Source organism: Protopterus annectens, chromosome 6.part0, assembly GCF_019279795.1.
Source record: "Protopterus annectens isolate FY-2018-M chromosome 6.part0, PAN1.0, whole genome shotgun sequence".
In the NCBI taxonomy this organism is placed as follows: Eukaryota; Metazoa; Chordata; order Ceratodontiformes; family Protopteridae; genus Protopterus; species Protopterus annectens.
This window is the reverse complement of record NC_056737.1, coordinates 864636733-864649310: the sequence shown is the minus strand read 5'-3', so window position 1 is coordinate 864649310 and position 12578 is coordinate 864636733.

Here is a 12578-nt window from a genome sequence, read left to right as displayed (position 1 = left end):
TGCACCCATTAGCAGCTTTATTACAAAGCACATGGTAGATCATCGTACAAGTAGATTACAATCATTACTTGAATATGCAAGACATGCCGAAAGGCATTTTAATAGCAAAAAGAAAAAGAAAACTCAAGTATTTGCAGTAGAAGACTGATCAGAAGTCTTTGTTTCCCTGGGCATTTTTCTTACCCTTCTTCCCAGTTTGTACTACAATCTGATAAACAATCGGAGGACTTTGAAGAGAGAAAGAAAAGGGGTGAATGTTTTAAATGCGGGAAAAAGGGACATTTAGCAAGGGATTGCAGGCAAAATAAAAAGGTAACCACAGAAGACAAGGAGGGTGAGGGTTGACGATATGATAGTCAAGAATCACTGGAAAGGAGTAAACAAGAAAAGACCAGTGCAAATGTGATAGAAGGGGTAGAGGACGTAATAGAAGAAATAGAGGATGTGCATGAAATCACAGATAATGAAGAAAATGAAATTTTGGACTTAGCATTATTGAGCCTAGAGCTCTACTTAGCAGACACAAAACCGGAAGTTACACTTCTGGTAGAGGAGAGGGAAGTTAAATTTCTGTGTGACTCAGGGGCTTCACGGACCCTGATACATCCTTCCAAACTACCAGAAAATTCAGAATCACTTGACTACATATTAGTGAAAGCAGCTAATGGACAGCTGTATCAGGAGCCACTCTCCCACAACATAGCGATAACTGACCCAGTTTCAGGGATGACCCAGAAAAGCAAAATTGTTGTTTCTGCAAAATGCCCAGTGAATCTCTTGGGCAGAGACCTAATGCAGATATTTGGCATAGCCATAGTTCCAACTATGCAGGGTATGGAAGCACAGCGACAAATGGATACTTTTGTAGTGCGACCGGAGGGTGAAACATTTTATTGGTACAGCCAGGACTTAGTTATGACTGGTCCAGGGGCAGTAACCGAAGAACTGATGAATGTAGCCATTAGTAAATTCCCCTCCCTTGACACTGATAAACAGCATTTGTTGCATTGCACTTTATTACTTTAGCAAACCAGGACCTGATAAAGAATATGAGAAAGAACCGTTTAGAAACCATGCTAACAGATTAGTATTACAAAATTTGTACTAGGTTAGTATTACAAAATTTGTACTGGGACACAGAAGGAAACAGTGTAGTGAGCTGTTCATTGCCCCAGGAATTCTTAGCACTTTACATATCTAATCGATTACCACATGTGAGTTTGACTAAAGATAAAAATGTGCAGTGGGCAGACCTAGGAGAAAGTCACAAAATGGGAAAAGCAGACAGAGTTAGAACTTTCCAAACAGGGAGTACAAAAGCAGAAACTGAATTGGATAACACAGACACACCCAGCTGTACACTTGCAGGCAAGTGAGGACAGCTGAGTAGCACTCTTACTAGAGGAAGAGGAAAAAGCCTTATGAGACATACCAGAGACTCTCTGGTCAACAGGGAAATCAGATGTAGGACTTATTCATACAGCAGGACCAGTTACTATCACGCCAAAATCAGCATTTAGACCTCAAGAGAGACGGTATCACTTGAGGAAGGATGCAGAAATAGGAATCAAACCTATAATAGCAGCCTTACTTAAGGAAGGAGTCTTGATAGAATCTCCCGATTCACCATGTAATACACCCTTATTTCCCGTTAGGAAAGCAAACGGAGAATGGCGTATGGTGCAAGATTTACAAGCTGTAAATGACGCAGTTATACCTAGGGCACCTATAGTGCCAGATCCACACACTTTATTAAATTATTTGAAACCTCAACAAAAGTATTTTTCTGTGGTAGATATTAGCAATGCATTTTTCTCAATACCGATACATCCTGACAGCCAACATTGGTTTGCATTTACATTTCAGGGGAAAAGGTATACATATACGCGACTACCACAGGGATATTGTGAAAGTCCAACAATATTCACACAGGAAATGGCAAGTAACCAGGCAGGATTTATCCCACCGAAAGGCAGTCAAATTTTACTTTATGTAGACGACATTCTGCTGGCAGCCCCCACCCAGCAAGAATGCAGAGAGGATACCATAGCATTACTACAATTTTTAGCCACTCAAGGACACAAGGTAAACAAGAACAAACTGCAACTTTGGAAAAATCAGGTAAAATACCTAGGATATGTAATATCCAAAGAAGGCAGAATATTAGATGAAGACAGAAAAATAGCAATATTACAAGCACCTAAACCAACTACCAAGAAGGAAATGATGTCCTTCCTGGGTACTACTAACTTTTGTCGGAGTTGAATTCCAAACTATGCCTTGGAATCTGCTCCACTGACCAACTTGATATTTAAAGAGCCTATGGCAGCACAAAATTTATTACAGTGGACACCAGAAGCAGAATTAGCTTTTTGCAAATTGAAACAACTGATAGCTTCTTCATTAGTTTTAGGATTACCAAACTATCATAAACGATTTTTCCAAAGTGTAGCTTGTAAGCAAGATTATATGACATCAGAGTTAACACAACAGCATGGGGACAAACAACGCCCCATAGCTTACTATTCATCACAGCTAGACCCAGTGGCGCGAACCCTGCCCCACTGTGTACAAGCAGTAGTCGCAGCTGCAATGGCAGTGCAGGCTTCAGCCTCAGTAGTGTTGTTCCACCGTCTCACATTGAGAGTGCCTCATGCAGTCGCGATTATTTTACTGCAAGAAAAAGTAGCATATCTTTCTCCTGCTAGACATCTTTCCTGTATGACTATACTGTTGAGCCAACCTCATATGACAATAGAATGATGCACAACTTTGAATCAGTCAACCTTGCTCCCAACCCCTGCAGATGGCAAACCACACTGCTGCCTGCAGGAGATTGAGCAAAAGACACTACCTAGAAAAGATCTTACAGATGTTCCCTTGGATGATGCCAAGGTGACATACTATGTGGACTGCTCGTGCAGGAGGGGTCCTACAGGACAGAATCTAGTGGGGTATGCAGTAGTTTCTGATACTGAGATTTTAGAAGCAAAGTCTTTACCACACAACTTATTTGCACAAGCAGCAGAATTGATTGCTTTAACAAGGGCATGTACCTTGGCAAAAGGTAAACGAGTGAATATTTTTACGGACAGCCAGTATGCTTTTTCTACTGTACATGTTTTTGCGCAGCAGTGGAAAAATAGAGGAATGATGACATCTACTGGTAAACCAATTAACCATGCGCAATTTATTTTAGATTTGTTAGACTCTCTTCAGTTACCTCAGAAAGTAGCTATTTGCAAATGCGTAGCTCATACCAAGCAACAGGATAGAATTTCAAAAGGTAATGCGAGGGCTGATATAGCTGCAAAACAAGCTGCTTCAGCTTCAGAAGTATTTCTTTTGAGTGAGGAATTACAACCATCTGAGATTTTAGACTTAGAAATGTTAAAAACAATGCAGACACTTACTACAAATGTAGAAAAACAAAAGTGGATAAAACGAGGAGCAATCCTTGAGAAGGGACTGTACATCTCCAAAGAGAGGAAACAGATTTTGCCATCTAACTTGTTTAGATATGCAGGTTTGTTGAGCCATGGGCAGTGCCATGTCTCAACAGGGGGGATGGTACAGTTAGTTAATCGAGTGTTTACGACATATGGATTTACAAATTACACAAAAAATTTTGGGCAGCATGCCATGTTTGTAACAAGCATCATGCACAAGGGGCATTAAAACCTAAGCAAGGGAGTTTCCCTACACCACTGTATCAGTTTCATATTATCTGTATGGATTTTATAGAGCTGAACAAATGCGAAAATAAAGAAGTACTGCCTTGTCATTATAGATATGTTTTCCAAATGGGTGGAAGCTTTCCAATTAAAAATCCAGATGCAGCTACTGTTGCAGAAGTCCTCATTAAAGAAATTATTCCTAGATTTGGCATACCGGAAAAAGATTTATAGTGACAATGGCACACACTTTGTAAATCAAACTATACAACAACTAAGCCATTATTTCGGTTTTTCTCTGAAAAACCATTGCGCATACCACCCCCAATCTGCAGGATTAGTAGAGAGGCACAATGGTGTTTTGAAAAACAAACTTAGGAAATTGATTAGTGAGACACAAAAGAACTGGATGCACTGTCTACCTCTGGGACTGTTGAGCATGAGAACTGTTCCATATGTAAAAGGGTTAACTCCTTTTGAAATTCTGTTTGGGAGGGCATATTATACACCTCAGTGGAAACCTCTCATGCCTGCAGAGCAGGAGGCTGACAGTTCACTTGCAGTACATGAGGCAATTTTTTAATAACAAACTTTTGCAGTTAAATTCTGTTTCAGATAAAGAACAGACCAGACCATCGGAAGCAGCAATAGCCCCAGGCACGTGGGTCTGGGTGAAGGTTGTGAAGAAAAAGAACTGGAGTTCGCCGAAGTGGGAAGGACCGTACCAGGTACTACTGTCGACACCCACTGCAGTCAAGATCGCAGAGCGAGTGTCCTGGATTCGTCTGACACACTGCAGACTGGTTAAGAACTTTGAACTGGACAAAAACCTTGTTACTGTTGTACAACGAGAACAAAATGACCAGGTATAGAGTAAACAGAGATGCAGAACAACCTCAGAAAATTTGCATGATTATTCTGACAGCTATACTGATTGATCTTTTGCTGTGGCCTTTCCTTTTCCCAGCCACACGAGTTGAACTGAACAAACGTGATACATTACTCCTAGACTGGCGTCCAAACTTTAACACTTACCAAGCAGTTAAATATGTATATGCTGAGACTTTTAATGTTTCGAACTGCTGGATTTGCACAGCTATACCAACAGCATACGGGGGATTATTAATGACTGCTGTCCCCCTAGGGGTCAGTGAGACCTGGGAAAACTTGATTTTTGATACTACACCTGTGAAATCACAAGACAAAATAGCATTGTACCTACCTGTTACACAAAAAGGGATTGTATGTTTTTATAAGAATGACACTATTCAGGTGGGTTGGAGCAATTGCAATGTGACTGTTTCTTATAAATGTTATATTAAAGCCAGTAAGACTAAAACTATTTGTGATACAAACTATGATGCATATTTTGAGAAGATGCATAGAAATGTTGACGAGATACAACATAATCCTGTTCTTTTAAAGCAGCTTTCTATTATTGATAAGAAAATGTTTCATGCAGGGCAAGCTTACATCAATACTAAAGTAGAGCATTGTTCTTTTGTTTGTGGGGAAAAAAGCATATAAATGGCTACCTGAGAATTGGTCTGGCAGTTGTTTTTTGGGTTACCTGGTTCCGGCCATACGACACACTGCAGCTTTGCCTCAGGGAAAAATTTAAAACGTCAGAGAGGGCAGCAGTAAACCTAAAAGTCCAATTAAGAGACCCGACAATCCAGTGGGATGAATCGAAGCAAGGTGGTGAAACCATAACTCCGTAAAAAAACAAAGATAAACTGACACACATGGACTTGAGTGACACCATTATATCGTGGGCAGGCATAGCCCCTGCATATGGCGCAGTGAAATCGATTTGGGAGCTGAGAAAACTGTCTAAACCTCTCGAAGTTATGAGCAATGCAACTTTTTCTGCTCTAGAATTAGTGACTGATGAACTGAATGCTATGAGAACTGTGGTGCTTCAGAACCGCATGGCTCTCTACTTCACCCTAGTGGCGAGAGGTGTTATGTGCGCTTAATCAAAGAAGAATGCTGTTCGTATATTCCTGACAACCAGCACGAGATAAACGACCATCTTGAGGTGATCCAGCAAGTGTCGACCATGACCAAACCAGGCCCAAACCCTCTTGACGGACTTTTTCCAGAATCTGTTTGGGGGGTGGGGTTCCATCCTAATGAACATCCTGATTGCCATTTGTGTAGGATTACTCCTATTAGGCGCATGCATTTGTTGTGGTATTCCCTGCATGAAAAAGTTAATCAAAAGATTTTATAGACATGTCATTTTCTGAGACTTTATATCAAAGTACTGAAATTGAAAAGTTGTTGAAAAGTGAAACACTTTCATAAGTTTAAACTGAATGACTCTCTTAACTGCATATCCTGAATGGAAGAGGTGAGGAGAAGAAGCAAACTGTTTATCCTTTTGAAAATAGAATTAAAAAGTATTAACGGGGGGAAATGTCAGAAAAATATGTATTGATGTGTGTGCTTAATGCTAATTAGAAACTAAATGAGTTAACACATTTTTCATTCTATTTTATATGCACTATTTTATGTACAGCTTAATTTTATATGAGACTAAAAGATGCTTTTGAAACTGCATTGTGCTTTCTGAAACTTGCAAGATGCCCTCTGACCTAGCAACTGCTAGCACAGCAAAATTCATGTTTATGCCTTTTAAAAATGTACTTGAAGCAGGTGATTATCTGCTCGGTCAGGAAGCAATGAATGAACAATGCCATATTCTATAATGTAATGATTATGAACAATTATCTCTGTTCGAAGTATGAGAACACGCACAGCTGCAGAAGGAAGAGATAAAACAGACAAAGGACTGTTGGAGAAATGAACTGCAATCTATACTTGCTTTGTGCTCAAATTAGCCATAGTACCTTGAATGGTAACATTGCATATATCTAACTGGTGGTAGCCAAGGCCACGTTGTTTTTCCTTAGGAAGTTTCTCACAAAAATTGATAGTACAAGCAGAAATTTACAAAAACAATCACTACGAAATGATGATGTTAAAACTTGTGATTTACTACGTCAGCTTGGTAGGCAATGTCTTATTAGAAAATGTATAAAAATGCTTGCATTTCCTGATTCTAGTCAGAGAAACTCTGTATTAGCACGTTTTTGTCTTCTTGCTGCAAGATTAAAGTGCCTTAACCTGAACCTACCGTGTATTGATCATTTTTAAAGTATATTTTTCCTTTGATAGCCACTTTATATGCACGTCTGATGTATGACAAGAAATTGAAAGGCATAGTTGCTTCTGTAATGAATTTCAGCTTGTTGTTTATCGACTTTTTAGATACTACCCCTGGACAAACCAGATCATGTAATCTGCCCTTTGCTTTCACTGGTAGTCTGCATTCTTACTTCGCTGAACGATTAAGATAGCTACCTTCTGTGCACCTATCTAATGTTAAGTTGTGGTAAAATGACATAGATTATCACAGTACTGTGTTCAACTTTTATCTGTCACATGTCATACACTGTTGTTACTCTATCCTTACCAAGCCATAATATAATGCTCATTTTATTGTGATCACCTGTCCTTTGCTTTTACCCACAGACTGCCCTTCCCAACCAAACTTCAACTGCTGGCCAAAAATGGAATGACCGTGATTACAGTAATACATTTCACCTTGCTGTTTTAGGCAGTCCACCCCATCTCCAGCTGCCATAATAAACGAAGAAAAAGAAATTGAGATGTTCAATGTGTAGTGTTACCCCTGTCCTCCGATGTATGTGGTTTCCCTGACAGAAAATCTTTAAAGAAAATTTTTACCTGTAAGGGGAAAAAAATGACTTAAGATCAGTGTGTTTGCTGTTCCTGGTTGTCTCTAGTCAAATAGTTAAATATTGCTTGGAAAGGCATTGAGAGGGTGATTAAAAACAAACAATGGAAGATTTGTAGATGACCTGGCTTAGCTTCCTTTGTTTTATTAGTATAGTTGTCATTTCATGTCACTGCTCTGGGTGTTATACCTACCAAATAATTCTGTTGATATAAAAACAATAAAACTGAAGCAGACACAGCAGCACTCAGAAAACTAAATAAATAAATGGATTTAATTTTAAGCGCTTTTCATTTGATCTAATACACAAACTTCTTCAGACAAATAAATCATCACACACAGGAAGTATAAATACACCCTGATTTAACAACTTAATTAATCAATTATAGTCATTTAGACTAAAAGACACACTACCATCTTCTTACAGCTTACCGAATCTAAACAGTACATTTAAAACCAATAATGATAAAATACAAATGTTCATTCATATATAGAAAAAACAATACACTATATAATAAAATAAAATAAAAATGGATGAAGATCAATAATAACTTCAGGAACCCTGGCTAAGAATTAAGAACTCAAATTTAAACAGGTAGGCTTCCCTTCACCTCTTTAAACTTTTAAGTTTTAGAATGCTGCTGATAGAGCAGCATTCATTCAAGCCAGGGAAACTGTATGCATTTAACCTTATCTGCCAAAATAACTCTAATTCTTCTAGTTTTAGGGGTGCAGGACCACCCCTAACATCCTGAAGGATTTGATCTATCACTAAAAATTTAAAACTATGCTCAGGGCAAGATAATACATGCTTAGCCAATGCATTTTTAGATTTTTTCTTGTTAATAGCATAAATATGCTCATACAATCGGTCACTGAGTCGCCTCTCCGTTTTTCCAATGTAAAAAGCAGGGCAAACCTGACATTGAGCTAAACAATCATCTTAGAATTACAGTTCACCCTACATTTCAAACTATATTGAGAATCTTGCACCTTGACTCTATTAGATTCTATTATGTATTTACGATAATTATATGCTTGACATTTATACATTCCAACAGTTCTAGAATGTGTACATTGGTGCTGCTCAAAAAATGCCTTTAGATTTTTAGCTTTCTTATAAGTCACAACAGGCTGATTTCCCATCCTATTGTACACACTTGGGTCACTTCTAAATAAGGCCCAATTTTTCCGAATGATGCCTGAACAAACATTGCCATCAATGTTGTAAGTAGTAATGAACATAGGACCCTGGATGTTAGGTTTAATAATCATGTTAACATTAACCAACACAGGCTCCATATTCCCAACTTGTTGTGTCTGTATATGCCTAGTACCCAAAATCGGCTTATAAATACATCTTTATCTCTTATTCATGACTTCTTCAACAAGATCATTAATCAACATTTCAGGATAGCCACGATGTAAGAACATACCTTTTAATAGTTTACATTCTTTTTCAAAGTCAGAATCAAGGCTAACAATACGAGCTGCCCTCACTAACTGGCTTTTAATCACTGCCCATTTCTGATAATGTGGATGACAGCTCGTAAAGTGCAAGAAGGAGTTTGAATACGTGCTTTTCCTGTGAATTGCTACATATCTTTTAAATATAGAATCTTTAGATAACCATATATCCAAGTAAGCAATAGCTTCTGTACTAAATGTAGAGGTAAATTTCAAAAACTGGGTGGTGCCATTAAAATGGTTTACTACCAAATTACTGGTCGCTTCATTTCCATCCAACAGGATGGAAATGTCATCTAGGTAACATGTGTAGAAGACTATCCTGTCTTTAAACTCCAAGTTGTTAAATACAAACACACGCTCCCAATGGGCCATAACCAAATTGGCAATACTAACCCCACAAGGAGAACCCATTGCGACCCCCACATTTTGTAGGTAAAAGTTATCACCAAAGATGAAATAATTGTCAAGAATTAAATGTATTAGTTCACTGACTAAATCCATCTCCTTCCTAGTAGCACCATTTTTCTTTAATACTTGACCTTACCCAGTCAGTAGCAATAGCATGAGGAATGCACGTATATTTTTTTATCAGTTTTATTGTTTTTACGTTTTTGAAGTTTAATCATTGTTTTTAATTCTGTTGATATCATAGACAAGAGAAACATTTTCAGTTTCCAAATTGGTTTCATACCAGTTTTAAAATTAAAAAAAAAAAATGCTAAAACCATGTTGTATTGCCACCCCTAATCAAGCCCTTTTATATCGGTGCTAAGTTATTTTGGGGCCCATTATTAGAGGATTAATCGTGTATTTCACAGTGTCATATATTTCATTTATTACGGTACCTCCATATACTTCATCCATTTCTTTCACATTACTTTGTAATTTCGCTTCAGTGGATATGCTTTTTTTTAGGAGTATATAATTGTACTAGTATACTTTTGGCTTTCTGAATGCAAGAGGTGTGGTTGATATCTGGCTACCATAGCATGAGAAGGAGATTAGCTCTGGAACTCGAGCTGGATGCTGTGGATACTCGCCTGTGGCTGATTGGCTGATTAACATCTGTGGGTTAGTACTGTAGCAATAATTCCATATTTGAGCTTCTGCCGCTGTCTTGTGTTTCACACAGCTGTACATTTTTTGTGTTGAGATTACTAGTGATCTTATGGAGAAAGGTGTTTGAGTCAAAGGTAAGTACTTCGGTTTCTTTCAAAGTTAATTGCACTGATCGCTTTGCGTACCAGTTTTGAACTTTACCAGATTAAAAAATGCTGTGATAAATTCACACACCCCTTCTTGGTTATTTGTTTGCACTTTGCAACTTTACAGGCTTATGTCCTGTTTACAGGGTTGCCTTATAAATTAGGAGGAAATCTGGCCAGTTTCTTAGAAAAATTCCCTTACTGCTTTGTAGGGTAGAGTTGAGAATATTCTTTAAGAAAAGGAAGAGGATGGTCAAATCTTGTAGGCCTGACATAGTGTCTACAGAAATTCCTGATGAAATAAATGTGGATATGGAAAGAGGATTAGTTGCCATTAACATTCTAACTCCCTTACACCTATCTCTTCCTGAGGTATTAGTTTCCTGACTGCTGTTAGGCTTGGAGTAGTTGCCCAGAGCTCTGAGTCAATTTTAAGTATTAAATGTTTTGAACAAAACAGGTAATTGGTCTTGTTCAGTTAAAATAATGTTCTCATGTTAAAACTGCTTAATTGTACCTCTGAATGACAAGTAATCAGTACAGTTAAGTTACATTGAGACAGTGGCACTGTATGTGGGCTGTCTTTTCAGATGTGATAGACTTGATTATGTCAAGTTATCCCACTCATCTAGTATCGCAGGTGCATAATGGAGCTCTGCATAATCGGTGCTCCAGGCACAACTGTATTTAAATCCGTTGCCTAAGCAGCGTCTCACACAGATCAAATAGGAATGAGTTTCAAGCAGTTTTACTTCCAAAACTGCACTTGTTCAAGCAATAGGTGTTAACCTTCATTGAAGTCTACTCCCAATGGCCAGTTTGTAGTAAGGGAAGAGATCAAAACCAGTTCCTCTACTAACCTCTTTGTTGCATCATGGAGGACTGTTGTTTCCTGCTATAGTGCACCCCATTTATCTGACCCTTATTTAACTGGATGTTTAGTTTATCCCAACCTTGAGTTTGTCATCCACATATACTAGTGACAGTTTATATACTTTTCTTTATTATGTAGGTTTGCAGAACCATTAAAAATTCCACATACCATATTAAAGCAACCTTACCTTATTAGCTAAATTATCAGGTAGGTTAAGAAATACAGGTAATTTAAAAAGCAGGAAGCAACACCACTTTTAAACCACTGCAGTAGTGGCTAAGCAAATGCAGTCTCTGCTGGCTCCATTTGCCAAACTTATTTTTTTCCATAGTTTTTCCTCTGCGTGCTGATCATCAAGCTTCCCCCTTACTGGACACTTATCCACTCTAGTGGAGCCCCCAAATCTTCTGGGTTGAGATTTCCTCTGGGTTGAGATTTGTCAATGGAGGCTGCCTTAGAGGCAGACTTCAGGTTGCTTGCCAGCATCTTAGGTATGAGAGTGTTTTTTTTATGACTGGCCAAACCCCTACCTAGGTGCTGGTGAGGTGAGCATTTTTTTTGGCCTGTACATGCATGCTTCTCAACATGTATTAATCTGCTTTGGTGCTCACATCCATGTTCTCCCTTCACCAGCTGTCTGCAGCCTGATGTGCATCCACCCTTCAGTGGAGGCTGTGTTAACAGAACACTGGTGAGAATCAGAGGGGGCATCATCTCCAGGATGGACATTCCACTGATTTATGCCCCACCTTTCAAGCACCCAAGCTGCTAATCAAACACTGGTTGTGTAGGTCGATGTTAGTATATTATTGTCAGCTAAGGCGTGGAAAAACTGAAAATTTAACTTGCTGTAAAGAAGGGAAAACTTCATGATGTAGCATTTCTGTTTGGTATGGGCAGTACCTGCGGTAGTGTTGTCTCCTCACAGTAAGACGCTGTCCAGTTCGATTCTCAGCTAGAGTGTCTTCTGCGTGGAGACATGCGTGAATGGGCATACCTTCGTTGAAGGTTGTGTCAGGCCTGGCAAGCCGGTATGTAAAAAGCAACTGCCAATCATTAGCAGACTGGAGTTTTGCTGTGGCGACCTCTAACTGGGAAAAGCCGAAAGACACAAAAAATGGGCAAGTCAGTAGTTAGTGACATTGTCTGCAGCAGACACAAGGTGTGAGAGTTGGAAGCAAACCTGGAAGGAGAAGTTTACACAAGAAAAAAAAAAGATGAAAAGTGGGAGTTTTGTGTTCTTTGACAGGGCCTTCTATTGTTTTAATACATGCGAGAAGCTAGAACACTCCTGGTATCAACGATTTGAAACAAAAGAAAACTACAACTTCATGCACAGCTCAATAGCACTGAAAGTTTGTGGTAAGAGAGGGCAGGCTAAATGGATTTTAAAATCACCACAGCATCAGCACGTCCTTTTAAGGGAGTTGCTGACGAGTAATGTTATGGTTGAGCCATTCTGAAAGAAGGTTGTTGATCTCATGAGTAGTGAACCATGTACAAGAGTTGCATGTGGTGCAGATGAGACTGGCACTTTTTTTGATGCCTTTTGCCAAAGGCAGTCACATCATCTAAAGAGAGAAGTGCTC